This window comes from Sturnira hondurensis, unplaced genomic scaffold (genome assembly GCF_014824575.4).
Source record: "Sturnira hondurensis isolate 20B ecotype Veracruz unplaced genomic scaffold, ASM1482457v3 Scaffold0000648, whole genome shotgun sequence".
In the NCBI taxonomy this organism is placed as follows: domain Eukaryota; kingdom Metazoa; phylum Chordata; class Mammalia; order Chiroptera; family Phyllostomidae; genus Sturnira; species Sturnira hondurensis.
The window spans coordinates 2,385,393-2,411,816 of record NW_028073279.1 but is presented as its reverse complement, the minus strand read 5'-3'; positions in this window follow the sequence as shown (position 1 = coordinate 2,411,816).

Sequence of the window (26,424 nt, the reverse complement as noted above, 5' to 3'; positions counted from 1 at the left end):
ATGCTTTTATGGTGCACATGACAGAGTGTTTTTTTATTAATGCCTGTAGTCTAGGTGCCCTTAAGTAAACAGAAGTTCTAATGGATATTCAAACCATGTTAGTCACCTGTTCCAGATGCTCACTTCAGAATGTCCCAACTTAGAAGGAATGAGACTTCAGTTTTAAAACACTAACTTGGACATGTATAAATCATAGGTGAGGCACCATAGGTTGATAACCTTGAAAAAGGTATTTCACAGGGCAGAAAAATGATTTTTCCACAAGATTCACAGAAAAACAATTGACAGAACAAATACATGTGAACTCACAGTTTTGAAAAATACATCTTACAGTATTTTTGAAAAGCCTGTCTTTGATAGACTTTCAGGAGAGTATATAGAGGGTAGGTTTTTTTCAGAAGCAATCAGTATAAGAATATAGTATTTAAGGTAATTAGGAGATCAGTTTCAAATAAATTCAAATTTTCTAGCAAATTTCTCTTCCTATGATTCAGGTGACCTTTACAAGTGGCAAAACAGAGAATGAGTCGTAAGCCATTTGATTTAGTGACATGAGAGCTCTGATTTGTAAAGTATAATAAATGTACTTTTTGATGACATTAATGTACATTTACATATTTTTGCTAATATTTGGTCTTCATAATCACAATGAAGATGTACAGAACTGATAGTGTTTTTAAAACTCAGAATGTAATTTCCAAAACCATTATTTATATATAATACAAGTGTCATCGATAGTATATTATTGATATGTTAATATAAATATGCATATAATAATATCAATACAATTTTGTCAATATTATATTAATACAATACTATATATATGAGCTATTTAATTTTTCTGCAGTGAGAAAAGCTTGGCAATGTGACTTCCTGGACATCTAGAGAAACCAGAGGTTGTGCTCCAACAGTGTTTCTATGGTTCTCTAATTTTGTTGGGAATTTAATGTGGTGTCTCTCTCTGACCTGTTCGTCTGCCTATCCTTTTTCTTTCTATTATTTCTCCCAGCTTCTGTGATTCAGACTGGAGAAGCTCCTGAATATGGATAGGAAGGCAGACTGCATATCTAACATACAACTTTTACCTGCATCAAGCAATGTGAGTTTGCAGGGACAAAATGACAATAAAAACTATATATAATGTGTGTGTGTGTGTGTGTGTGTATGAATGTGTGTGTATGTGTGTGGGTTAGGCCTGGCTTCCTTATTTGTGTTACTATACATTAAATTAACAGATTTCACAGATGGACACTGGGAAAAGCCTCTCTATAAGAAGTCTTAGGAAGTCGTAAGATGTGATTATAGAGGGAAAAAAGGCACCATGGTCATTTTCCACAAACAAAATTCTGCCTTTACACTTTCTCTTTAAAAAGTAAACAAGAAAGAATAAACACATTAACCCAGCTATCCATCCTTTAAAAGTGTGAATGATATATTTCAATAATATTCATAATTCCCAAGAGCTTCTTTTTAACTGAGATCATTTTAGTGTCCCATTTTGCATTTTGCACAACAGATAATTACATAACATGAGATACTTAATATTTTGACCTTGCATTTTAATTTTAAAAGTAAATTTAAAAAATTCTACCAAGGAAATTTACTCACTCATTTTCCATTGATAGCAGATATATAAAGTACATCATGAAAGAAAGGCATCCATCAATCAGCTGCCTCTTGCATGTGCCCTGACTGGGGATTGAACCTGCAACCCAGATGTGTGCCCTGAAGTGGAATGGAACCGATGACCTTTCACTTTGCAGAGTGACATCCAGTCTATTGAACCACCTCAGCCAGAGCCAGAGTTACGCAGTTTTCACTGAAAATAATCATTTTTATTCTTTCCTTTGTGAACTTTCTTATCCTCTTTCATTCTTTGGTAATTTTCTCTCCTTCATTAACATATTCTGCAATGTGAATTACATTGTTATGTGTTTTGCTGTTGTTTCGCTTTCTCTGTCTCTATTGTATAGTGCTCAGTGTCTGTGACACCGCTTGTACTGTCCTTTACTTAAGCCTCTGTGTTTCACTCTACATGTTGTTCTTTTTTCCTCCCTAACTGAATGTTTGGTAAATCTTGGAAATTATTTTAGGATACCATTCTCACCTTCTGTATCTTGAGATATTATTTCCATAATTCTTTTTAGGTTTGTTTGTTTTCATTTTGATTATACTTCTTCACTGAGCAGAATTATTTATTGTTCTTAGAAAATCCCATGGCTCTAGAAAGTTAGCAGAGTGACGCTAGGAAGACCATTAACCATTGCTTTGCTCGTCTACAGCATGAAGCTAAGTTTCAGACACTTTATTATTTCTTTTACATCATGACTTTGTCAGTGACTCACAGATTAAGTAACAGAGCTGAAGCCTGAGTCTACAGGAGCAACGGAGTAGACTATGAGGGGTTATCTGGACAAGAAGAAGCTGGTCTCACAAATTGCTTTCAACATTAAAAGAAAGTGAGCAATGTAAATAATTTCCACAAAATATGTTTTACTCAGAATACTTTTGGCCCTTGAAAAGTAATTTAGATAACTAACTTTAGGGATAATACTGATACAATGATCAAAATTGAGAATTTTTTCTTCTCAATTTACAAAGTTTTCTTTTAAAGTGAAAAAGATAAATCTGATAGTCTGAAGTTCAGTTCATCTCATGTGTTATTGAGTGATATGCATTAGATATTTTCAATTTATATAACATAAATACTTTACTTTTAAATTTGGAGCAGAATGAAAGTCAGTTATTAGATAACCAATGCTAGACAATTATAATTATGCTGAATGTTCCATAGAAACTTCAGTAACATATCTTAGTCTTTTCCAGACCTCCTTGGTTAAATACATAACTGTTGATCCTCAAAATATAGAGGAGACATTCTCTTGCATGAGAATTGCAGAGAAATATCCACGTCAGCCTCTGGTTCTTCACTCTGTCTCACCTTGGAATTCTATTATCTACCATCAGGAAGAGTAGAAAAGTCTATGAATTCTCTGTGAACAGCCTGAAACCTGGAGTGTTCTCTAAAGATTAGGTTATGTCACTATAAGAAAAATAAAACATTTAGCTTCTCTAACCTCAATTGCTCATCTGTAGCATAAAGGTAATAATTCTTACCTCCTATAATTATTGCAAAAGGAATAAAAAATGTTTATTGAATTGCTACAGCACTTATCTGGCTGGATACTTTTCATTTCCCCCCCACTTTTTTACTATCTTTCTTCTCTCCTTTATTCATCATTCCCCTCATCTTCTTTGATCATGGTTCCTCACCTCTACTTACTTGGATCAGCAGCATTCTTACCCACAAAGGCCACTAAACTCTGTGCCAAAATAGAAGATCATTGTAGCATCAAACATACTTGTGTTTTTCATCCCTCAAGGAATAACATAAAGGTTTATGAGTGTATCAAATGACTTTTTATATGCTTTCATACTTTTATAATATATGTAAGTTATCTTCATAAAACAATGCATGACATTCCTATACATTTAACACCTTCCACATACCCTCTAATAAAACAAGTTTATAGAATACGACAATTTGGCCCTAGAAAAATATATAAAACTGTGCAAGCAGTAGGAGGCAACATTAATAAAAGCAAACATAATGTCCCTTGAAAGAAAGGCCTCAGCCAACTCAGTTCAGCTCAACTCATCATATGGTCAGAAATGCCCACCATGGGACTTGTCATGAAAGCATATTACATACCGATATTAAAAAATAGTTGTGTTCTACAGTGTGAACCCCAAATACAAAGTCTGTAGCAGTTATGATAAATCAGTATTATGGGCCTAGTGGAGAACTGTACCTTTTTTTCTAATGGAAAGTGAGAAACTTTTAAAAAAATTTCTGGGTTACTCTTTGTTTCAGCTTCTACATAATAAGGCAATAAGAGGAGAGCCTAAGGACAAGGATGAAACAATTTAATCTAGTAGTATATTGTCAGAGATAACTTTGCATTCTCTGAACAACCAGATTTCATGAGTTGATTTCAGATATGAATGCTAAAGCATATTATGAGTTTTGAGTGTCTCCTGTAACATCTACAAAATCACTCCGGATAGACAGTAGAGTCGCAAACATGTAGTTCAACAATTTGAACAGGTAAAAATTCCCTATGATCAAGATTCAGGAAGTCAGACATGGCCAATTCAGTGCTGTTTATCTCTGTGGCCCGGGACGTCACAGGCCGTTACTGGTACACTCAGATTTGTCTTCATGCATTGCACTCATCTCTTGTTTCTCATCTCTAATGATGCAAAAAATGAGCACTGGAACTCATCATAGTCATTGTTTATCTATAGTGAACTTTCATTGTTATCTATTAAAAATACCTGTTTTTAGTCTCTCCACATCCGAATACATTCCTCTTCATTATTTACTATTATATTGCCCTCAGTTCTTCCTTTTGCTGGCTCCTTTATTCATTTCTTACCCTTCATCTTTGAAATTTCCACTTGGAGCTATTCCACAAAATGTCCTCTAATGGATGACAGTCATTTACTGAATGCTGGACTTTGTCGTAGTAGACAATTTGCAGGTACTGTTCACGACCCATTCTTTATATTAATCTTAAAGCACAGTCTTTTGAAAGGATGAGTAGTTTGCAATCATGTTTTTTTTCCATACTGACAAACAGCTTTAATGAGGTTTTGTGTGCCACTGCGAAATAAGATACCAAGTACCCATCAGGAAATTTTACCAGCCTCGCTCTTACTTTTGCAAAAGTAAAGCAAATGTGAAAAAATTTGGCACCAAAAAGGTAGTCTCAGAGAAGAGAAGGAAAATGCCAAGGTGAGGTGATTTCTTAGTATGCTAATTGCAGGAAAACTTGTAAGCAATATTACTTAGAAAAAATAGCTCATTGGAAAATGAAGCTGTGCTTATATTTCTGTACATGCAAAGAGACTTACAGAATTAAGATAATTATCCAGGTAGCCCAGGCCCAACAAGCATTTCACTAGAAACCCAGTAATGAAGCCAAATTATACGCGAATGTGCATTTTTACCCTTGCTTTTTTTAAGCTGAGCACTTAAAAAATTCACATTATAGAAGTAAGGAAAACTTTATCATGAAAGAATCATTTACGTACATTTTCATGTAAACCAGGTGAACACTCACAGAACTCAAATTTGGGGGTTATTCTTCTTGCCTGAGAAAGGAAAGTGCTTGGCTTTTCATTTTTTGCCTCTAAAGTTCTCAGTTAATATGTTACTTCTCCAAGGAGAAAATTTCGAAGCACAAATAAGGGTCTTGAATTAATTTTGTACATATCAAAGTGTTCGCTGCTTTTCCTGGATTTAATTATAATTATGTCAATTTGTTATATTTACTCTATAATTATAATAACTGCTCTGCATTTATTTTTAGTACAGTTCAGAGAGGAATTGAACAGGTTAATGACACTTTAAGAGAACATAGAATCAGGGTGTATTTTCTCAGTGAAAGTATACATTGAGAAACCTCTCAGATATGGAAACAAAGGTAAAAAATGTGTTCCTAAAGTTACAGAATCATATGTGAATATGGCATAGCATGGCAGGAAATTTGATTTGCAATATAGGTGCCGCTTGTCTGGTTCGGGCAGTCCTTCTGGAGTATCCTGTGCTGTCCTTGACCCTTATCATGGCACAAGTAGGCTGGTTACATAACATTTGCAAATCAGTAGTACCTTGAATAAAGTAGGTCTTGAAACTATTTTGCTTCTTGGAAACAGAGGAATAGGCAAATTGCCTCACGTGGTGGTCTCTGCTTCATTAGCATGCTGGTCAGAGTATATCATTAAGAACTAAAGAAGAATACTGAATTCAGTCACCTCTCTTTCCCCAGAATGTAGAAGATATTGAGTCCTCAGATGTTCTAAAATGAGAAAACTTAGGTCTTTAGCTCAGATTGGTCCTGTGGGTCAGTAGGGTAAGCCATCGTCTATATGATTGGGTAGTTGAATGTCTTGAGTTACATCTTCGTTAATTGCTTGAATGATACACACGTGACTTTTTATATGTCACTTTGCATTCTTGAACTTTGATTTTCTTAGCTGGAATGTGGTCATAACGCAGAATTATAACAAGCATTAAATAAGTCAATGGATATAGAATTAGTTTATCACATACATTGTGAGAGCTGTGTAGATGAATTGCTGAAATATTTAATCCTTAATTTCTATCCGTGTCTATCAATGTGATTACTAATCTGTTTCCTGAAAACTTTAAAATAATTAACTTGTTTACTATAATTAAAGACAGACTCCATGTTTCATATTGGACTGCCAATATCTTTCAAGCGCCTCCCTTCCCTTCCCCTTCCCCTTCTCCTGTTACTTCACAACTGAACAAACTTGTAAGGAAGCTTTGTGTTCCCTCTCTTGGTGCTGGCAGAAGGTTCCGTCCGTGAATATGCATATCCCAGGCTGCTCAGAGAACCTTCACTCTGGCTGTGCCTCCTAAACACAATTAAAACCAGACTTATCCTTCTCTCTTGATCTTTCTTGTTCCACTCTAGATCACATTTGAGCCCTTCTCCTTGGAAATACTACAGCTGTTTACTGTATAAATAATCAACTTTAGTTTATACCTATTGTTGTTTATGTCATTCATGTCCAGGACATACATTTCTGGGGCGAGGATGAGGAGATGGAGGTTTGGCAGTTATCCAACATTCTTCAGAATTAGGTACCCAAATAAAGCATGTGCTCTGTCTAGTCCACACAATAGCTGGTTCTCCTTAGTGATGTTCCCTAGAGCCTGGGGCAAATCTAGACAGAATTGTTTACAATGTGGAGAAAATGAAGTATTTAAATCATTCCGAAATGCCAAACAGTCCAGTTTTCTCTTGAAAACCATAGGAAAATGACTTATTTTCAGTGTATTCAAGAAGGATGGCTGTAGGAATACAAATACCTTGTTATTCTTACTCCAAAGGAAAGTGCTAAATATGTGTTTAATTGATTATCCCTCATTTAATAAGACTCTGATTGTACCTATGTATTAACAGCCCAAGAAAAGAAAACAACTGTGTTACAGCTGACTAATAATTATGGTAGGCTGGATATTTTATGCTATGCTATGGAGATCATAATGGTGAGCGAAACTAAAACTCCACACTTTCATCTTCATGTGGTCTGGTAGCATAGATAGAATAACATATGATTACAATAATGGATGTTTCATGTTGTGTTCTAAAAAAACACATTAAAGGCAACTCACATGGTCTATAAATAATGGATAGGTTATGGAAAGATGCATAGACTATCACTAAGTAATAAAGCTAGTCATACAAGGGGTGGGTGGGCTTCTCCATACGAGGGATGGGATTTGTAAATACCTTGAACCAGTAAAGAGTATAAAATGTCCATAGGTCCAGATTTGATTGAGATAATCTAAAGTTTCACCTGCTATACCAATGTGACTATTAATGGTTCCCTCATTTACTGCCAAAATGTGTTGAATCTGACAATAAAAAATATATAGTTCTTAAACAACAAAGCAAACAAACAAACAAAATATAATCAAAGACACTGAAATAGAGAACAGGCTGACAGTGACCAGAGGAAGGGGGTTGTGGATTTCAGGGAAAAGGGGGAAGGATTTACAAGAATAACTATAAAGGACACATGGACAAAAACTAGGAGAGGGGGAAATGGGAGGGAGGTGAGAAGGGTTGGAGGGGTGGGATGGGATGGAATTAAAAGACAGAAAACTGTACTTGAACAACAATTAAAATAAAATAAAATAAATATAGTTCCTGTAGTCAGATGAGACTATAAAGTAGTTTAGAATAAATTTAAATTTGACGTATATTTTTCTCCTAACAATACTATTTACTATTCTTTTAATCCTAGAATAAAGCAAATTTAAAAATATTCTGGTCAAATAAAAGCTATGATTGTAAATAAAATTTAGTGCAAATACAACATATTTCTATTAACCATAGATAACTTCCCATTCTTCCTTTAGGATAAACAATTCATCTCCTAATTTTAATTTTTTTTAGTGTTTGTCTGTGTTTATTTCCCATCTCTCTTATTGAATAAGCTTTTTCCTGAAAATTTAACATCTGACATAACGTCTATAAATCTTATCAAAAACAGCCCTGGCTGGTGTAGCTCAGTGGATTGAGCACAGGCCTGCGAACCAGAGGATCACGGTTTGATTCCCAGTCAGGGCACATGCCTGGGTTGCAGGCTGGTTCCCTGCAGGCCAACTCCCAGCAGGGGATGCACAAAAGGCAACCATACATTGATGTTTCTCTCCCTCTCTCCTTCCCCTCTAAAGATACATAAATAAATAAAATTTAAAAAAATAAATAAATAAGTATTATCAAAAACAACTTTGTTAGTGGTGCACACACAGTGCAATATACAGGTATTGTATCATAGAAACATACACCTGAAACTTATACAATCCCATGAAACCATGTCACCTCAATAAGTTTAATAAAAACAAAAACATATTATAAATAATCTTGTTACAATATTTCTAAACTATTGCAAAAGAAAAAGAAAGGAGGAAGGAAGGGAGGGAGGGAGGAAGGGAGGAAGGGAGGGAGAGAGGGAGGAATCACAAAGTCTGTTACAATATTCTACTTTATGCCTGCTAATGGAGGAGTTACTTTAAGAGTTTGTCTTTTATTTCTACATCTCTAACAAAGGCCTAAGTATCTTGAGAAATCAGTTTACTGGCTGCAATTTCCTAGCTTGTCCCATCTTATTATAATTGAAGGAGGAGAGAGCTGTTTCTTGAGAGAATTTTTACTTTGGAGAACAGTTAAAAATAAGAAAAATGCTATATGTTTCCATGTAAAAAATATGTTCATGTGTATATCTAATCTTTTGACCTATGTTAGTTTTTCATTACAGATGTTATATGAAGTTTACTTATTAACATTTAAAACATGTATGTAAATAAACTGATATTACACATGTAGCAATGCTTCTTAATGTCTCAGAGATTATATGAAGGCTATAGTCTATAAACTGGATGAGAAAAAACAGTGCTTATTAAACATGCCTATATATAATTTAAAATCCTGTTATGAATCATTGGAAAATAAGGGTGAAATGAATAAGCAGTGTTGTCAAAATGATACGGCATTAACATCTACAATGATACTAATAAGAGGACTAAAAAGACAGAAAACTAACTCACAAAGAGAATAATGAATTCTATAAAAAGCTATTTTGAACATTTGCTGGTCTTTTCATGTTTCTGTTTGCTAGATGAATATAGATAGGATTGAATATGATTGATGGGATGTAGAAACTGTAGAAATTTTACAGTTTCAATATATGAATGGGAAGTTTAGAAGCATGCAAAAAGAAACCCAGGTGGTCAGAGAATGGCATGATATGGGTAGTAATTTAAGAAAATGTGAATAGATGAATAACCTTTTTATGCTCAAAAACCTATTAAACACTGTTAGGGCAAAACATTTAGGAAATAAGCAAATCCAAGTGGGTGGGATACCTTTTATGGACTGTGTACCAAACATAAATTCATTTCACTTAAGCCTCATGGCAATCTTATGACGAGTCAAATATCTTTAAATGTTTTGCTTGATCAGTCTAACAGATGTGTTCACTGGCCAAGAAGAATATTTTAACAAAATTTTGGTATTGAAGTTCCTTTTTGCAAGGCATTTCCTCCTCACTTTACCATAGACAACCCCCTCTCTTCATACTTTTGGTCCCCACACCTCCTTGGCCCCAAAGGACATTCATTCATTGTGATAGGCATTAGTGTTTGGTATAAGAAGAGAAACTGAAGCTCAGAAAAATTGAGTAGTTTTCTCAAATTCAAATAGGAAAAGAATTCAGATGAAGAATTTAGTTACCTTATGTTTACTTTTTTGTTAGTGCACATTGCCGTCTTTATTTCTGGGGAGGGAAGTATAATGTCCCTTCAAAGATGTTTATGTACTAATCCCTAGAAACTGTGAACATTACTTTACTTTTTTTTAGAATGTTTTAAAAGATTTTATTTATTTATTTTTAGAGAGGGGAAGGGTGAGAGAGAAACATCAATGTGTGGTTTTCTCTTGCATACCCCCTACTGGGGGACCTGGCCAGTAACCCAGCCACATGCCCTGACTGGGAATTGAACTAGTGACCCCTTGGTTTGCAGGCCAGCACTCAATCCACACCAGCCAGGGCCTGAATATGCTACTTTGAATGACAGAAGAGAATTCAGATTGCAGATGAAATCAAGTTGCTAATTAGCTGACCTTAAATTAAGGAGAGTAACCTGTACTACAGAGGTGAGACCAATTTAATTACATGAATTCTTTTTTATATTTTTTTATTTTTTAATTATTTTATTGTTGTTCATTTACAGTTTTCGGCATTCCCCCCCCAACTGCTCCCTGGCACCCCAACCAAACTTACCTCCCTTCCTTGCTTCCACTCTCCCCCTTGGTTTTGTCCATGGGTCCTTTATAGTAGTTCCTGAAGGCCCTTCTCCCCATTATCCCCTCCCCTCTGGTTATTGTTTGATTGCTCTTAATTTCAATCCCTCTGGTTATATTTTGCTTGCTTTTTCTTTTGTTGATTATGTTCCAGTTAAAGGTGAGATTGTATGGTATTTGTCTTTCACCGCCTGGATTATTTCATTTAGCATAATGCTCTCCAGTTGCATCCACACTGTCGCAAAGGGTAGGAGCTCCTTCTTTCTCTCTGCTGTGTAGTATTCCATTGTGCAAATGTACCACAGTCTTTTGATCCACTCATTTACTGATGGACACTTAGGTCTCTTCCAGCACTTGGCTGTTGTAAATTGTGCTGCTATGAAATTGGGGTGCATGGGTTCTTTTGGATTGGTGTTTCAGTGTTCTTAGGAGCATACAGAGGGTCCAGAGACATATGAAAAGATACTCAACATAACTAGCCATCAGAGAGATGCACATTAAAACTACAATTAGATACCACTTCACACTAATCAGAATGGCCATCATAACCAAATCACCAAATGATAAGTACTGGAGAGGTTGTAGAGAAAAGGGAACCCTAGTGCACTGTTGGTGGGAATACAGACTGGTGCAGCCACTGTGGAAAACAGTATGGAATTTCTTCAGAAAACTAAAATGGAACTGCCTTAATTATATGAGTTCTTAAAAGTGCGGAACCCTTTTTTTCTTATCGGATCAGAGTAAAAAGATAGAAGGAAGAGCGAGTTAGTGTAAAAGAAACTATATCTGCACTTGCTGGTGTTGAAAATGGGGGGAGAGACAAGGAATGTGCGTGACCTCCAGAAGGAGGAGCAGTTGGCAGCTAGAAACAAAACAAGGACCTCTGTCTTCCAGCTTCAAGGAACCGAATCCTGCCAACAATTCAAATGAACAGGAAAAGGATTCTCCCCTAGAACCCGCTATGAGGAATGGAGCCTGCTGATACCTTGGTTTTAGTACAGTGAGACTTGTGTTAGACTTTTGACTTTGAGAACTATAAGATAATAAATCTTTGTTGTTTAACATTCTAAATTTATGTTAATTTCTTATGGCAATGATAGCAAACTAATGCAACCACAACTGGACACCAACTGGAGCACAACTGCTAGTGGGTGGTGTCACTGCACTAAAATCTTAATGCTGGCTGTCCTTGACATTTGTTCTATACCAGGGTGTGGGTAGGGGATCATGGGCATGATCCTTCCCATTTCAGTTTGCTGTTTCTCTGACTTGCTTTGGCCTGGGGCTATTTTAGCTAAAGCTACAATCTGAGGTAAAGTAAACCTAGGAGGACAAGTGAACTCTGCCTTTTCTTGTTCTGATAATGTTGTGTGTGTGTGTGTGTGTGTGCTGGAGGCCCACATGGATAGGTAATGGTAAAAGAACAAAGTTAGGCACCCTTGTTTTTGAATTCTATAGTTATTTAGGCTTTACTACATAATATTTAGAAACAATGATATTCCTAGCTACCCAAGACCTCTTGGTTTGAGGGCTAAAGCCATAACTAATAATAAAGATGTATTTTTTAATCTGAAATTGTTTTTTTGTGTTCAACTCTGCTATGGAACCTTGTGGTTGGTTGCCTTGTCTGATGCTGAGTTTGAACACTTCAGGGTTCTTTGACCCTTATCCTAGCTTCTATCAGATTTGTATCTACGTGTCTCTAGACCTTCCATCCCAGGATTGTTACACAATGCAGTACTACCTATCCTACCACCTGATCCCCCATGGAAAATTAACAAGTTGAATAATTACCATTCACAGATCAATGTTCTAAAATAATATGGCTATCGAAGAGCCACAATAAACAGAGAGTATAAAGGCAGATTTATTTCTAGACTCTGCTTACATGGTGAGAACACTTGTTGGCATTTAACAAGAAAAAAACTAAATCACGCCTCCTAATAATACATCCTGATTTTATTTTATAGAGATTATTTCAAAGCAAGTACTGTTTTCTAATAATAAAGAAGCAATTAACAATTTAACTTTAATATAATCTTATTCTAAGTGGTTTTGTTGCAATAGGCAAAATTTCTGCTATAGTGAACATGTGAAGAGAAAGAGAATTTGGAAAGGGCATGGAGCATGTTACCATTTTTCCAACCTCTTTAGGACCTGAAATTCTATATCACAAATAGCATTTTATTCAAGTGGGCTATGTTTTCAGAAGATCCTAAAGCTAGTTTGCTGAAAGAAACTGTGATTTATCTGCTCATGTTCTGGGGCAGAAAATGATGGTAGTGTTTGCCTCCAAATGAGCTATTATTTATGCCTCAAGGTTCAATAGCCTCTTAAAGACTCCTTTGTATTTCTAATCTTTATTTAATAGAAACGCAGTTGGTTAAACACAATTACCCTTTTCAAATGCCACTGAACCCACGGATTCATTTAATGATAACATTAAAGATCTTTACTATTATTTATGAATTTATTGGGGTGACAGTTAATAAATTTATGTAGATTTCAGGGGTATAATTCTATAATACTTTATCTGTATACAGTATTGTGATTCCATCACCCTAAATCATTGAGGTCTTTATTTAAAGGGAAAAACTACAAGGGGGCTCTACCAACAGCATTGGTGTCAATCAACTCTAAGCAGAAAATTACAATTTTTATTTCGTTGTCATCACATTTTTGGTAATAAACTTATTTAGGAATACTTAAGTATACTGAGTTCCCACTGTGCATCATGGAATGAAGCTGTTTTTTACACTTATTTCCTTTCTAATTATTTTTACCAACCCACTATTGTAGGTACGATTTTTCCTATTTTCAAGGAAAGGAAACCAAGATACAGTGATACTAAGTGACTTAACTTTTGAGATTATGTAGATAGTGGCAGTTTGAGTTCAAACCCGAGAGTTTGTCCCTAATCCCATTTTTTAAATAAAGCGATCCACATTGTCCTATATGCAAAATTTAAAAGGAAAGAGTACAACTGTAATATTGGTAAACAAATAAATCACTGTAGCTAGATGTGTGTGTCTACTTTAAAAAAAAATCTGTATGTGTAACCTCGAAAAGATTAGCCCTCTGTGTTGGAGATAGAAATTATCTCCTACTTAGAATTATTTAAAGAAAACACGCCGGAAAAATTCTCTTACAGTACTTAATTGATAATTAAAACACCAGCCTGACGGTTCCCAGGTTGCGAGGGAGACTCTCCACTTAAATGCCAGGAGCTGCCCCTGCTCTTTGCTCTCCCAGTGTGCCATGGGCTCATGATTGTTACCTATCTAACTGCCAGTCCTTGCGAGGTTGAAAGATTTTTAGAGTGGCGTGCGGAAGGCACTCTTTGTTTCTTAACATTACAGGAAACATTAAGTACTCAAAATATCTGTTGAAAAATGAGATGCATTTCAGTGATGCAAGACTTTCATCTAATAGGAGCCTACTTCTAAGACATCAGAGATCTAAATACTTCTCAAGAATAAAGGAGCTAAAACTCTTAACACCAAATCTGTGAAATAAATATTTTTTAGTTTTTATTTTTTATAACTTTCTAGTGTCAAGGCAAATGCCCTTTTTAATTGGTCTCTTCATTTCTGTAATGGGGTTCAGAACTCAGGGTGCTGAAGAATCTAGAAAAAAACCACCAGCCCATCTTAGGGGATGGTGAAGCAGAGGATGGCCATTGAGAGTTACTTTGCAACTTGGCCAGCTTCATAATTATGTTAAATGGCTCTGCCTGCCGCCTTCACACTTGGGGCCAGGAAGATGGGCACGACTTTAACCATAGTGTAGCCAGGAGCTTGCTGCACCTCTGTGAGAGCTTGGAGGCAGAACACTCTGTGTCACGGGGTCACACCTGGCTGGACTAATAATGGCAGCCAGAGAGAGGCAGAAAATAGGGGAACTGGCAGAATGTAGTCGATGGTAAAAGGAGTCAGAAATGGAGTCACATGAGAAGCTCTGGGTGGAATTTAAACTAAGGCTTCAGCCATTCCCTTTCTTGGCCGTATGGGTTAAAAGGGTACAGAAGGACACCCACTGGCTACAATGAAGTCCGACATGAAAGAAGGTGCCAGGTGGTTTTGGATTAAGAGCTGGACCGGGATGCAGACTTGTGAACTCTTTTTTTTACTCCCCTGAAAAACAGTACCTCTGACTGGCATATTCTGAAACTGGCCTGATTTGACAAAAGGGAGGTAGGAGTGTGTGTGTGTTTGTGAGTATTGAGAAGGGAGTGGGACATAAGGACAGAATTCCACCATTATTCTAAATCTGTGTAACATTTAAATAAACAATTCCTTTCCTTTTCACCAAACCCTGGCTTTGGGAGCCACGCTTCTTGGCCACGGGCAATTGGGCCCACACATCTGTTTCAGAATTTCACAGGCTGGGATTCCATAGCTTGTCCAGGATATTCTATGTAAAATCATGGTGTCTAATGAGAAGCAAGAATTTTCAAGAGCTTTTTCTTACCAGTATAATAAGGTAGTTTCTCCATCCTCTGTCATATTTTTCTGATATTTTTATTATAATGTCATAGATATATTTTTCTATAGATATAGATATCTATAGATATAGATATCTATAGATATATTTACAACTATAGATATATTTTTCTTCTACGTACCTTTTATTTCTGCTAGCCAGACCCTACCCCTATCAAGAAACAAATCTATAATATCTCTCCTCCTTCTCCCCACTGTATTCTGTCTCTCCCTCTCTCCATCTTGTTCTCTCTTTCTCACTATTTCTGCCAAACACATGTAAACATAGGGTTTTCGTTGTTTATTCCCCTAGTGAGTGTGACCATGCCTACAGTAGTAAAAAGTTAAACAAAAGAAGCTGGTTTGTCTGAGCTTGAAATTTTTTATGAAAGAATTGGTGATTATATGAGAAAAGAAAAAGGGGATAAACATTTGAGGAAGAGGAGCAAGGAGATAGAACAAATAGAAGGGCCAAATTTAGGGTCTCTAAAATACCCATGAGTCTGAAAAGCCAATATAGCAATAGTTTAACTGAATTAAGTTTTCCATACTTTGATTTTGCTGAGACTGAGAAAACATATATATGTGATAGACATCTTGTCTGAATTGTTTTCCCAATTAACCACTATAATTGTACACCTGCTTTATTTGATATTGTTACTGATTTTGTTCTCGTTAATTTTACAAAGACATTACACCTGAATTTCCCTAAAGGTAACATTTATTAGAACACAAAAATATATAATTTGATGGAAAACATAAACAACAAATAATTAGTTGTTTACAATTTGTTTTGGATAACATCTTCAATTACTAAAATAATTAGTAAAATTGAATTCGAGATTTAAAAAACTCATCTTAATTTGAATTTACCCATGAAGCTACTTTCTGACCCATTTTAACATATTGCCTGATGAAATATTCATAAGAAAAGGGAAATTTTAGGCTTTGTCTTTTAGGTGACTCTTTTCAGTTCACTTTTATTAAAAAATTTTTCTTCCTTTTTATATTCCTTTCCCTATATTAAAAAAAATCTTGAACATATTAATACAAATTACTTTAGTTAATTTTCTTTGAGTGTCCATGTTTCTTTAGCAGAAGATTTCAAGACCCCTCTGCTTGTTGGACTCTTCTGTAGGAGATTTGTAATTTACCTTCCCTTTTTTTGTGCTATTCTGAAAAAGAAAACATTAAAATATACCTACTTTCTAGTTAGGCAATGTAATTTGCTTTAAAATTCAAACAGCAGTTCTCATAAGACAAGAGCTTATGAACATTGAAGAAAACCTGATTACCATCTGAAATGCTGTCCCAAATGCTATTTTTTTTTATTTAAAAAATGTTTTAAATTGTTGTTCAAGTACAGTTATCTCCATTTTCCTACCATCATTTTCTGCCACCCCACCCTTGATCCTACCCCTCTTTGACTTTGTTCATGGGTTCTTTATACACGTTCCTTGATGACCCTCCCCTTTCTTTCCCTTCATTATCCCCCTCCCCACTGCTTACTGTCAGTTTGTTCTTTATTTCAATGCCTTTGGTTATATTTTGCTTGTTTATTTGTTTTGTTGATTAGATTCCACTTGTAGGTGAGATCATATGATATTTGTCTCTGGACACCTGGCTTATTTCACTTAGCATGGTGCTTTCCAGTTCCGTACATGCTGTCACAAAGGGTGGGAGCTCCTTCTTTCTTTCTGTGCATAGTATCATAGTTTTTTGATCCACTCATTTACTAATAGGCACTTGGGTTGCTTCCAGAACTTGGCTATTGTAAATTGTGCTGCTATAAACATTGGGATGCCTAGGATCTTCAGAACTGGTATTTTGGGATTCTTAGGGTATAATCCCAGCAGTGGAATGGCTATTATTTCTCAAACTGAACTTTGGCCATTAATTTGGGGTTTTACGCAATAGAGATACTTACTAACTTGTGGAATAAATATATACATGGTAGTGGGACTATTTGTAGTCCTCATGAAATTTAATTTAACACAATTCTATATGCTCAGAGAAAACAGGACAAAATATTTTATATTTCTATTTCTCAAACATAATCATAATTTTCTTCGGAAAAGTTTGTCAGAATCTATGTGTGTTTCTGTAATGATCAGAAGTCCTGTAGGAAAAGTGTGTTAAGTACAGAGTACATCTTACATTGCACTACTTAAAATGTACATGGAGGCTTGAGAAAGTAGGTTTGGAAAAGGCTCATGCAGCCACCTGCTCTGTCTTATTTGCACTTATGTATTTCATTCTCTTTTATTTTTTAAAACAAAAACAAGTGTGTTTTGTATTATAAAATGAAAGAAAATGAAGAATAGATCTTTTGTTTTCTCTTTTATAAACTCTCACTTTCCTACCTGCAATGGCTCATAACCCCAAGAAAACTTAGGTTTCTGCATCCTTAATGGACTTCCCAAGTTCTTGTACATTAAAAGCAAAGGCAGACACAATTTTGGCTACCTTGACTCCTCTAAAAACCTATATCCAAACTCTGAAAACAATAAATCTAAAACTATCTTTTGGTTTCAGAAGAATCAAAATTTCCCTGGTAACAGTCATAGCAAATGGGCTTAACATGGATTCCTGTAGCCCATAGTCTCTTATTCCACAAGTAAATTGGAAGATACCCAGGGCTAGGGAGGGGCAACACAGTCCATGGTAAATAATTTAAACTACAGTTTAATCCTAGAAAAACAGCACTATAAATGACATCTACTACTCTTCTTCCTTTTGGATAATGTTGTATTTTACATCACTAAATGTATTTTTTAGCGACATAAATAAATTAGACAAGAAGTCTTAAAATGTCACTTTGGTGATGGAATCTGCATATGTTTGTTCCACAACCTTGGGAAAATGCCAATGTTTTAGTATTAAATCTTGTGATCTTTCATAAGAACACATAAAACATCCTGCAGAGTCATCTCTGTTTTACTGGATCTTATAGTCTAAATCCAACAAGGTCCCAATGAAAGAATCGTTAATAGACAAGGTTATTTTTAATAGAAAGGTCATCATCAAGTTTATCCAAGATTCTTGTAGTCTTTTATACAAATATTTATCTTTGTAAAATTTATGTGTTTTCATTCAGTGACACCTATAGTCTACTGAAAGTAAAGTAGGTAAACTGGAACACACCCTGACATGATGCAATTGTAATGAAGGTTTACATTTTAGTCAATGTAACACTTTTGTTAGATGCTGCCTATGCTTCAGTTTTCACTTCAGAATGAAGGTATGGGTACCATATTTTGTCATGGATAATGCACATTTTTGCCCAGATTTTTTAGGGAAAAACAAAGATGCACATTATACCTGATATAATGATTAAATGAGTGTGATAATGGGTATAATAATAATAATAATCTCATGTATAATGCACACAAAAGCGTGGGTTCACATTATACATGGCAAAAGTGTGGGTTCATATTATACATGGCAACAGTCAGTCTGGTAGGGTAGAGATATAAATAGATAGAAACAATAACACAAAATGTTTCACAGAATCTATCTTAAGTGTAAAAATTACTTCCGATAAATTGCAGTAAAGTACTGTTATTATTTTATACTTGTTGATCATATGGTGAACAAAACCCTGCTGTTTTGAGTTACAGTAGATTTTAGTTGTTCTTTCTTTTTTCTTACTATAAAACCCCTGTGAAGAATCTATCCAGCCAAGGCAAACCAATGCCAGGAAGTATTCATGAAAATGTATTGGCCCTCTTCCTTATTTCTTTCAGATCACTTACCACTGGTTCTATTTACCTTTTATAACAATTTGGACATGCTTTTCTGAGTTGACTTTTTGAATTTTGTTTTTGTTCCTAGTTCTCTGTTCCACAGTTGCAGATAAAAATCTTTTTCCCCATTCATATTAAAGAGTACATGGAAAAGAGCAATACTCTCAGTCATATGTTACTCTAGATTATATTAAACATGCAGTCCTCCGGAAAAATAAAACAAGCAGACCCAAGCTGTAGCATTTGTTGATTTCCACAATGGAAAAACTCTCACTGTGGATATTATCAAACCAAAATGATGTCACTGAACACTGTGCTAGAAGTTCTCAATTCTCAGAAGCCAGAAAAAGCCAAGTCCTGCACAGCACTAAGTGCATATTCCCTTGACAGCACAATTTCAATGTGATTCTTAAGTTTGTGTCAAGCATACGACTGAAGACTGGGAATTTGTGACACTTAATAGTGAAAACTAAAAGAGGTCTGTTAGAATAAGGGAAGAAACAAAATAAAAGAAGAAAACAATAGCCATTCTTGGGCTACACATTAAAGGTAGCATTCAGAATCTAACAAACCAGCAGCTGTTCTGATGTCGCTTGATGAATTGTGATTAGAATTACTTCTCTCCTTCATGCAAAATTTGCTTAATGTAGTAAAATGTAATGTGAGCGCTGAAACATTAGCCATTATCATTTTTTCTTCATCCAAGTGTTTGGAAGGATGCAGCTTCTAGGCTCTCCTGATGATAAGTGTGGCTTAATAAAAACGTGACCAGATGTGATGCCTCAGGTCTGGGTGGAAGGTTTTAAGAGGGAATGTTGCACTTTCTACTTCTTTTTCTGCTGTGGTGATCATAAGGCATAGTGCTGATAGGCCAGTGATATGAGAAACCTGGACCAATGGGTGGAAGGCAATGGCTCTGGAGACCGGCCTGGACATCTAGCTCAAGGTTCCTCAGTGAAAACTAAACTTCCTTCTGTTTAACCAGTGGGATTTTCTGTGTTTATTACCTCACCCCAATCTCTCTGATATAAGCTAATAAAATGCATGTGCTTAAGTTCAGAAATACTGGTGGAGTCATTGTTCTGCTTCCACAACTTAGGTTCATTCTTCAATAAATTTCCTTACTGAATCTATACAATTTTGACTTAAAGGATCCATCCAAAAAGTATATGTAAATAAGTCCTTGTGATTTCCTTCAGGAAGATGGCATTAGAGATGCAGAAAGTGGCAGTTTGTACTTCTTTTGTAAAAAAATTTTTAATGTGGGGCAATTATGTGCTTTTAATTTTATTGTAAATGTGTCCTCCTATGTTTTTCAAATCCCCATGCAAGACTAAGCAAACCCTGCATGACTGCTGCGTTTAACAGTGTGCAAAAACCATTAGAAGCATCCATGAAACAGTGTTTTGATTGTGATGGATCACTTTCTTTTTTTCTGTTTTTAATATTTTATGTATTTATGTTTAGAAAGAGGGGAGGGGAGGGAGAAAGAAGGAGAGAAACATCAATGTATGCCCCCTGTTGGAGATCTGGCTTGCAACCTAGGCATATGTCCTAGACTGGTAATCAAACTGGTGACCCTTTAGTTCATAGGCTGGCACTCAATCCACTGAGCCACACCAGCCAGGACTGATGGATTTCTTTCTAAACAATCGCTTCTTGCTAATAATGAAGTTATATGTTTTAATGATGTTCTTTTCAAATGAGCAGTGCAGTAGAAGAATAACTGAGACTACATTGCAAAGAACTGGAGAAAGTTTCCAAACTAAATTCACCTGACTCCTCATTCCTAGAGATCCTATCAACTCAGAAGCCAGATTTAAAAATATTCCTAGGTGATGCTGACTTAGTCTTCTCTACCATTTATTGGAAAACACTGGAGTAAATATTACAGATATCTTCACGCTATAACTCTTATGATACTTTAAGAGTTTAAGTTAATTAAACTATCAGTTCTATATGTAGTATCTTCATTAAAAATATAGAAATGCCTCTATTTTGATAGTGTTATGTGAGGATGAATTAAAATAAATATGAAAACTACCTGTAATATATGTTGATCTGATTATTTCTCAGACCATAATAGCTATTCTAGTATTTTAAATATTAAATTATTTTTTAAAGATTTTATTTATTTATCTTTAGATGGGAAGGGAAGGAGAGAAGGAGAGAAATATCAGTGTGTGGTTGCCTCTCATGAGTCTCCTGCCGGGAACTCGCCTGCAACCCAGGCATGTGACCTGGCTGGGAATCGAAATGCGATCGTGTGGTTCACAGGCCTGCGCTCAATCCACTGAGCTACACCAGCCAGGGCCCAGGTTAAAATATTTTTTACTTTACTCATAATTTCTATAATTTTATGTATTTGAATATATGATTTTATATATTTGAATCATATGACCTCTGGTTTTTCACCTTTCCACAAGGAGTTTCCAATCTTTAAACTGCACTGCATTGTGCCTTGTACTTGTATAGTTAAGTTTACTTTAATAATTATTATCTCATTACACTGTAACACAACCCTGACAATTAATTCACAAAAGTTATTTACAATTAATTAATGAGACCATTAAGATTCAGGCATATTATCTGGCTGCTTAAAGGTCACAATAATATATCCCGTTTTTCTCTCTCTCACACGAGAACATTTCTTTCATTGCTTTCTTTAGAGAAAGAGGAAGGGAGAGAGGAAAATATTGATATGAGAGAGAAACATTGATTGGTTACTTCCCAAACATTCCCAGAATGGGGATGATACGCACCAGGGATCAGATCCATAACCTAGGTGTGTGCCCTGAGCAGCTATCAAACCTGCAACCCTTCAGTTACAGGAGGACACTCCTACCAACTGAGCCACACTGGCCAGGCATAGTTTTCTGAGTCTTTATTGCTCTTTCCATATATCCATGGTGGCTACAGGATTATGCTCAGATAAGTGAAGGATAAGTGTATGAAACATCTCTCAACTATAGATTTAAGAATATCTGACACTCAGCAATCATTATCTCTTAATAGCAAATATAATTCCCACCACAGTACCTTTAATCAGTCTGGAAATTTCGTAGCCACATAACAATAGAATAGGCATATATTTCTTTGGTAGCAAAACTGCATTTTTGTATTAGACACGAATTGACTAGGAAGGACCAACTATAGGTTGCAAAATCCATTTTTTTCATACTTGGTATATTTTACATTGTCATTTCTGATGGTTGCCCATATTTGGTGGCTATAGATTCTGACAATTTGCTGCCAAATAGAAATTTCAATACAGTATGCCTCATCTGACTCTTACAACTGTAAATATATATATATATATATATATATATATATATATTCTACATATACATATATAACACATACATGTATAGTGGACACAACTGTGAAGTGGTTGATTATGAAGGCTGTTGAGTCAGACTGGAATCTTTTGACACAGCTCAAGCACCACCATCTCTATGAGAGTCAACAACTCTCTCTCTGCTGAGAACAGAAAGCACAAATCTTTTCTGCTCCCACAGAACTTCACACATTCTGTTAGAGCACTTTCTACCCCACACTGAAATTGTCTTTGTACATATCTCCCCTTCCCAATTATCTTATAATACCTTGAGAGTAGGGACTGTACACATATTTTTGTCTGGCTTATAGTGATATTAATGTCCATTGTTCAATTTAAGAGTAAAATAAATGAAGTCATGGGGTCAAGAAAAAATATGCAACTACATATTCCTTTCTTTATGTTTCATGTTCGTTGGCTGTTTGAACATCAAGACTCAGCCAACAACCTTTAATTCATGTTTCTAGTTTAAAGCTTATGCTTACTTGCCTGTATAACCTTGTCAGTCTGAAAGCAGCTTCCGTGATGGTGGGATTCATTTCCACACCCAGAAAACACCTACCATGGTATTAGAATCAGTCAGACATCTCTTAGCCATAGTCAGAAAGTTCTCCTTTACCTCGCCAGCAAAACAACAATTACAATGAAATGAAATAAATAAAAATGTTACCAAGAGCAATGGCATTTATGTAATGGCAATATTTGGTAAATAAAAATATTCAAATTTTGGGTAACATGATGCTTCCTTGATGGGAGAGATGCGAAAATCTAGTCCTAATATGAAGTCACATCACCAGGATAAAAATAATGAGTTCTGGTAAGAATTTGCATTGAAAAGTTCAGTTTACTTTTTTTTAAAAAATTTCATTGTTGTTCAATTACAGTTGTCTGCATTTTCACCCTGCAGACCCCAGCCAAACCTCCCTCCCTCCCTTGCTTGCACCCTCCCCCTTGGTTTAATCCATGTGTCCCATATGGTAGTTCCTGAAAACCCTTCCCCCCATTATGCCCTCCCACCTCCCCTCTGACTATTGTTCGATTGCTCTTAATTTTAATCACTCTGGTTATATTTTGCTTGCTTTTTGTTGTTGTTTGTTCCGTCCCAGTTAAAGAGGAGATCGCATGGTATTTGTCAGTTTACTCTTTTAATATACTTTTTAAAAAACTTTTTAAATATTGTGTCTGTTTGTCTATACCAATAGCACAATAGTATCAACTGTTCCTGGGAAACACAGAAAAAAAAAACGGTAAGTGATGATTCACCCCCTATCTCTGGACAGAGCCTTACCTTAAGGAAGACTAGCATTAGTCAATACAAAATGATTTGAAAGGTGTTTCAGTGTACCCCTACCTAAATATCCCTTCTCTCCTCCTCCCATGTGGGCAAAAGAGGAGATCTCTTAACAAATGCCTTGATGGGAATGGATAGCTAGAGGATTCTAGGGCATAAATGTGATCTTTCAGACACATAGTTCACAGGTGTCTCCTAAGTAACTGAATTTATTTTTATTTTTTACAAGCTTTGCCTGAGAGGATAGCATGCATACTTTTCTTTTCAAATTTAAATGAATGTGAATATAGTTATAAATGTTTTTATTTCTCTTTACACAGTAGGATTTAATAGTTTGTAGTCACGAGGTTACATTTTGACATTATTCCCATTGCTTTAGTTTAAATAGTTTTAAGATAAATCATTTCAAAAGGCATACAAATTGGACCCTTTGGAAAGAACAGAGCTATGGGATTCATGCTTTTGTTACTGTTTCACAGGAATTAATCTGCATTTTGTCTCTGGGCCTCTGGTCTTTTGCACATATGGTGTGGAGAGCTGCCCACTGATTGTCGACCCCCTGGGATACAATGGGCAGCTGAAAGATGGCATTTTAAGATATTGTTGATATAATCCAGGTTCTAAGTATCATTCTTGTGGCATTGATTTATTTATTTGAGTTATTTTCTTGGCATTTTAACAAGATATGTCCATAACAATTGCCCCAGGGATTACTTGATTCAGCATTCAAAAAGAATGCATGAAAAATGGGAAAACACAATCCAAGAAGTAGATTTTTCTAAAGAAAATGATACACAATTACTGGGGCAAAATGATAAAGAGAAAACCAAAGAAAGTAATTTTATTTTGGTATTGTCAGTCATACATTAACATGTGTATATGCTTATTCTCTTGGCAGCAGAAAAGATTAAAGTTTTTGTCATAGAAATTTGGTCATTGTTATTTTACAGAAATTTGCAAAAAAAGTTGGGAAGCAAACTTGGGAGGGAAACTGAAACATTCACTATATGGGTATCAAAATATAAATACTAGTTTAATAATAATGGTAAGAAAAATTAAGATTACAATGAAGAATATATTGTGGTTTGTGAGTGAAGACCCTACAGTGAACATGGGTGTCTGCAGCTGCATACAGCTGGCCAAATCTATTTTCCATGACCTATCTTATGTCTCTGTACTGCATTTATAATTTAAAAAAATCTTTGTAAAAACATGAGCATCATCCAGCCATTCCACTTTGATTCATTCACCTGGATATAACCATTAATAAATAACATACACACACACTAAAGAGGCCTACATTCATATAATCATATAGATCAATGCACAGATAGCCATGATCTTGGCAGGAGAAACTTGTAAACCAAAAAACGATCATATGATCTCACATTTAACAGGAACCTAAATATCGAAACAAACAAACAAACAAGCAATATACAACCAAAGATACTGAAATAGAGAATGGGCTGACAGTGATCAGAGGGTGGAGGGGAGGGAATTTCAGGGGGAAAGGGGAAGGGTTTACAGGAACAAACATAAAGGACACAAGGACACAAAGACAAAAACTAGATGGGTGGAAATGGGAGGGAGGTGGGGAGGGATGGGTGGGTGGGCAGGGATGAGAGTAAAAGACAGAAAACTATACTTGAACAACAATTAAAATAAAATTTTTAAAGGACTAAAAAATGACATATGGATGTATTTTCAAAATCAGGTATATTGGCCAATCAGACATATAACTTCATTTACAAACATATAATCATAAACCCATGTGAATAGATTAGGTAAAATAATGTGGAAGACAACAAATGAGGTGATAGATAGATAATGGAATGGGGAATGGGGTTCTTTAAAAAAGCAAATATTCTGTGTATGAGAGAGCTAAAAAGAGAGTGGACCAGTAGCTTAGTGGCCCATAAAGGAAATAGAGACTACTGGTACTATGACTTTAAAATAATTTCAGTGCAACGTGTTTGCCTATGCCAGGGATAATTCAGGCAGAGGAATGTGTCCTTGGGGTTATTGAATTGGAAATGAAAGAAGTAGAAATAGCCCTGGCTGGTGTAGCTCAGTGGATTGAGCACGGGCCTGTGAACCACACGATCGCGGTTTGATTCCCAGTCAGGGCACATGCCTGGGTTGCAGGCCAGTTCCCAGTAGGGGATGCACGAGAGGCAACCATACATTGATGTTTCTCTCCTTCTCTCCGTCCCTTCCCCTCTAAAGACAAATAAATAAATAAATCTTTAAAAAATTTTAAAAAAGAAAGAAGTAGAAATACTATGTACTAAAATATTCATTATAAGTAAATTTTAGGGTCTCATTGTGAGAAACATGGAAAAAAACCATGCTCTCTTTTCTCAAGAAGATTACATTTTAAATGCATTTTGTATTTTCCAAGTTGCAATGGTGAATGGGAGGCAAGAGGGATACAAATGTATGTCTACTGCATTGGGTTTCCGAAGAGGGTGCTGATTGTGGGCTCCTAATATTGTGGGACAAAAAAGGCAAAAAGACAATGCATTTCCATTTTGTTATTGGTAATCAAACTGTATTGGCTTGATTACTAAGAGGTACACATTCTTTGACTTTTTGGAAAGGAGCAATACAGTCTTCCTCAAAATATATCAATTTAAAAAAAATTATTTTATTATAAACAATGCTACCTAATTTTTATGTATATATGAAATTTATATTGTTTGTGTATGTCCTTTGCCAATTTTTAAGTTCAATTTATTGGAATAGCATTAATAACTAGACATCAGGTGATGAGCACAGAATATACTGCACAGATGTCAAATTATAATGTTATACACCTGAAGGTAGTATCAATTTATTTTTCTTTTTTATTGAATTTATTGGGGTGGCACTGGTTAATAAAATGATATAGGTTTCAGGTACACAGTCCTATAATGCATCATCTGTACATTGTAGCACATGTTCACCACCCCAAGCCAAGTCTCCTTCCATTGACATTTAGCCCCATACCCTTAACTACCTGCCCACACTGTCTTCTCCCTCTGGTAATTAAGCATGATGTTGTCTGTGTCTATGAGAGTTTTGCTGTTGTTGTTGCTTTGTTTGTTTGCTTATTTATTTGCTTGTTTCTTTTGTTTAATCACTTTTTAAAATCTAAATTGTCTCACACACCTAATCTAATAGC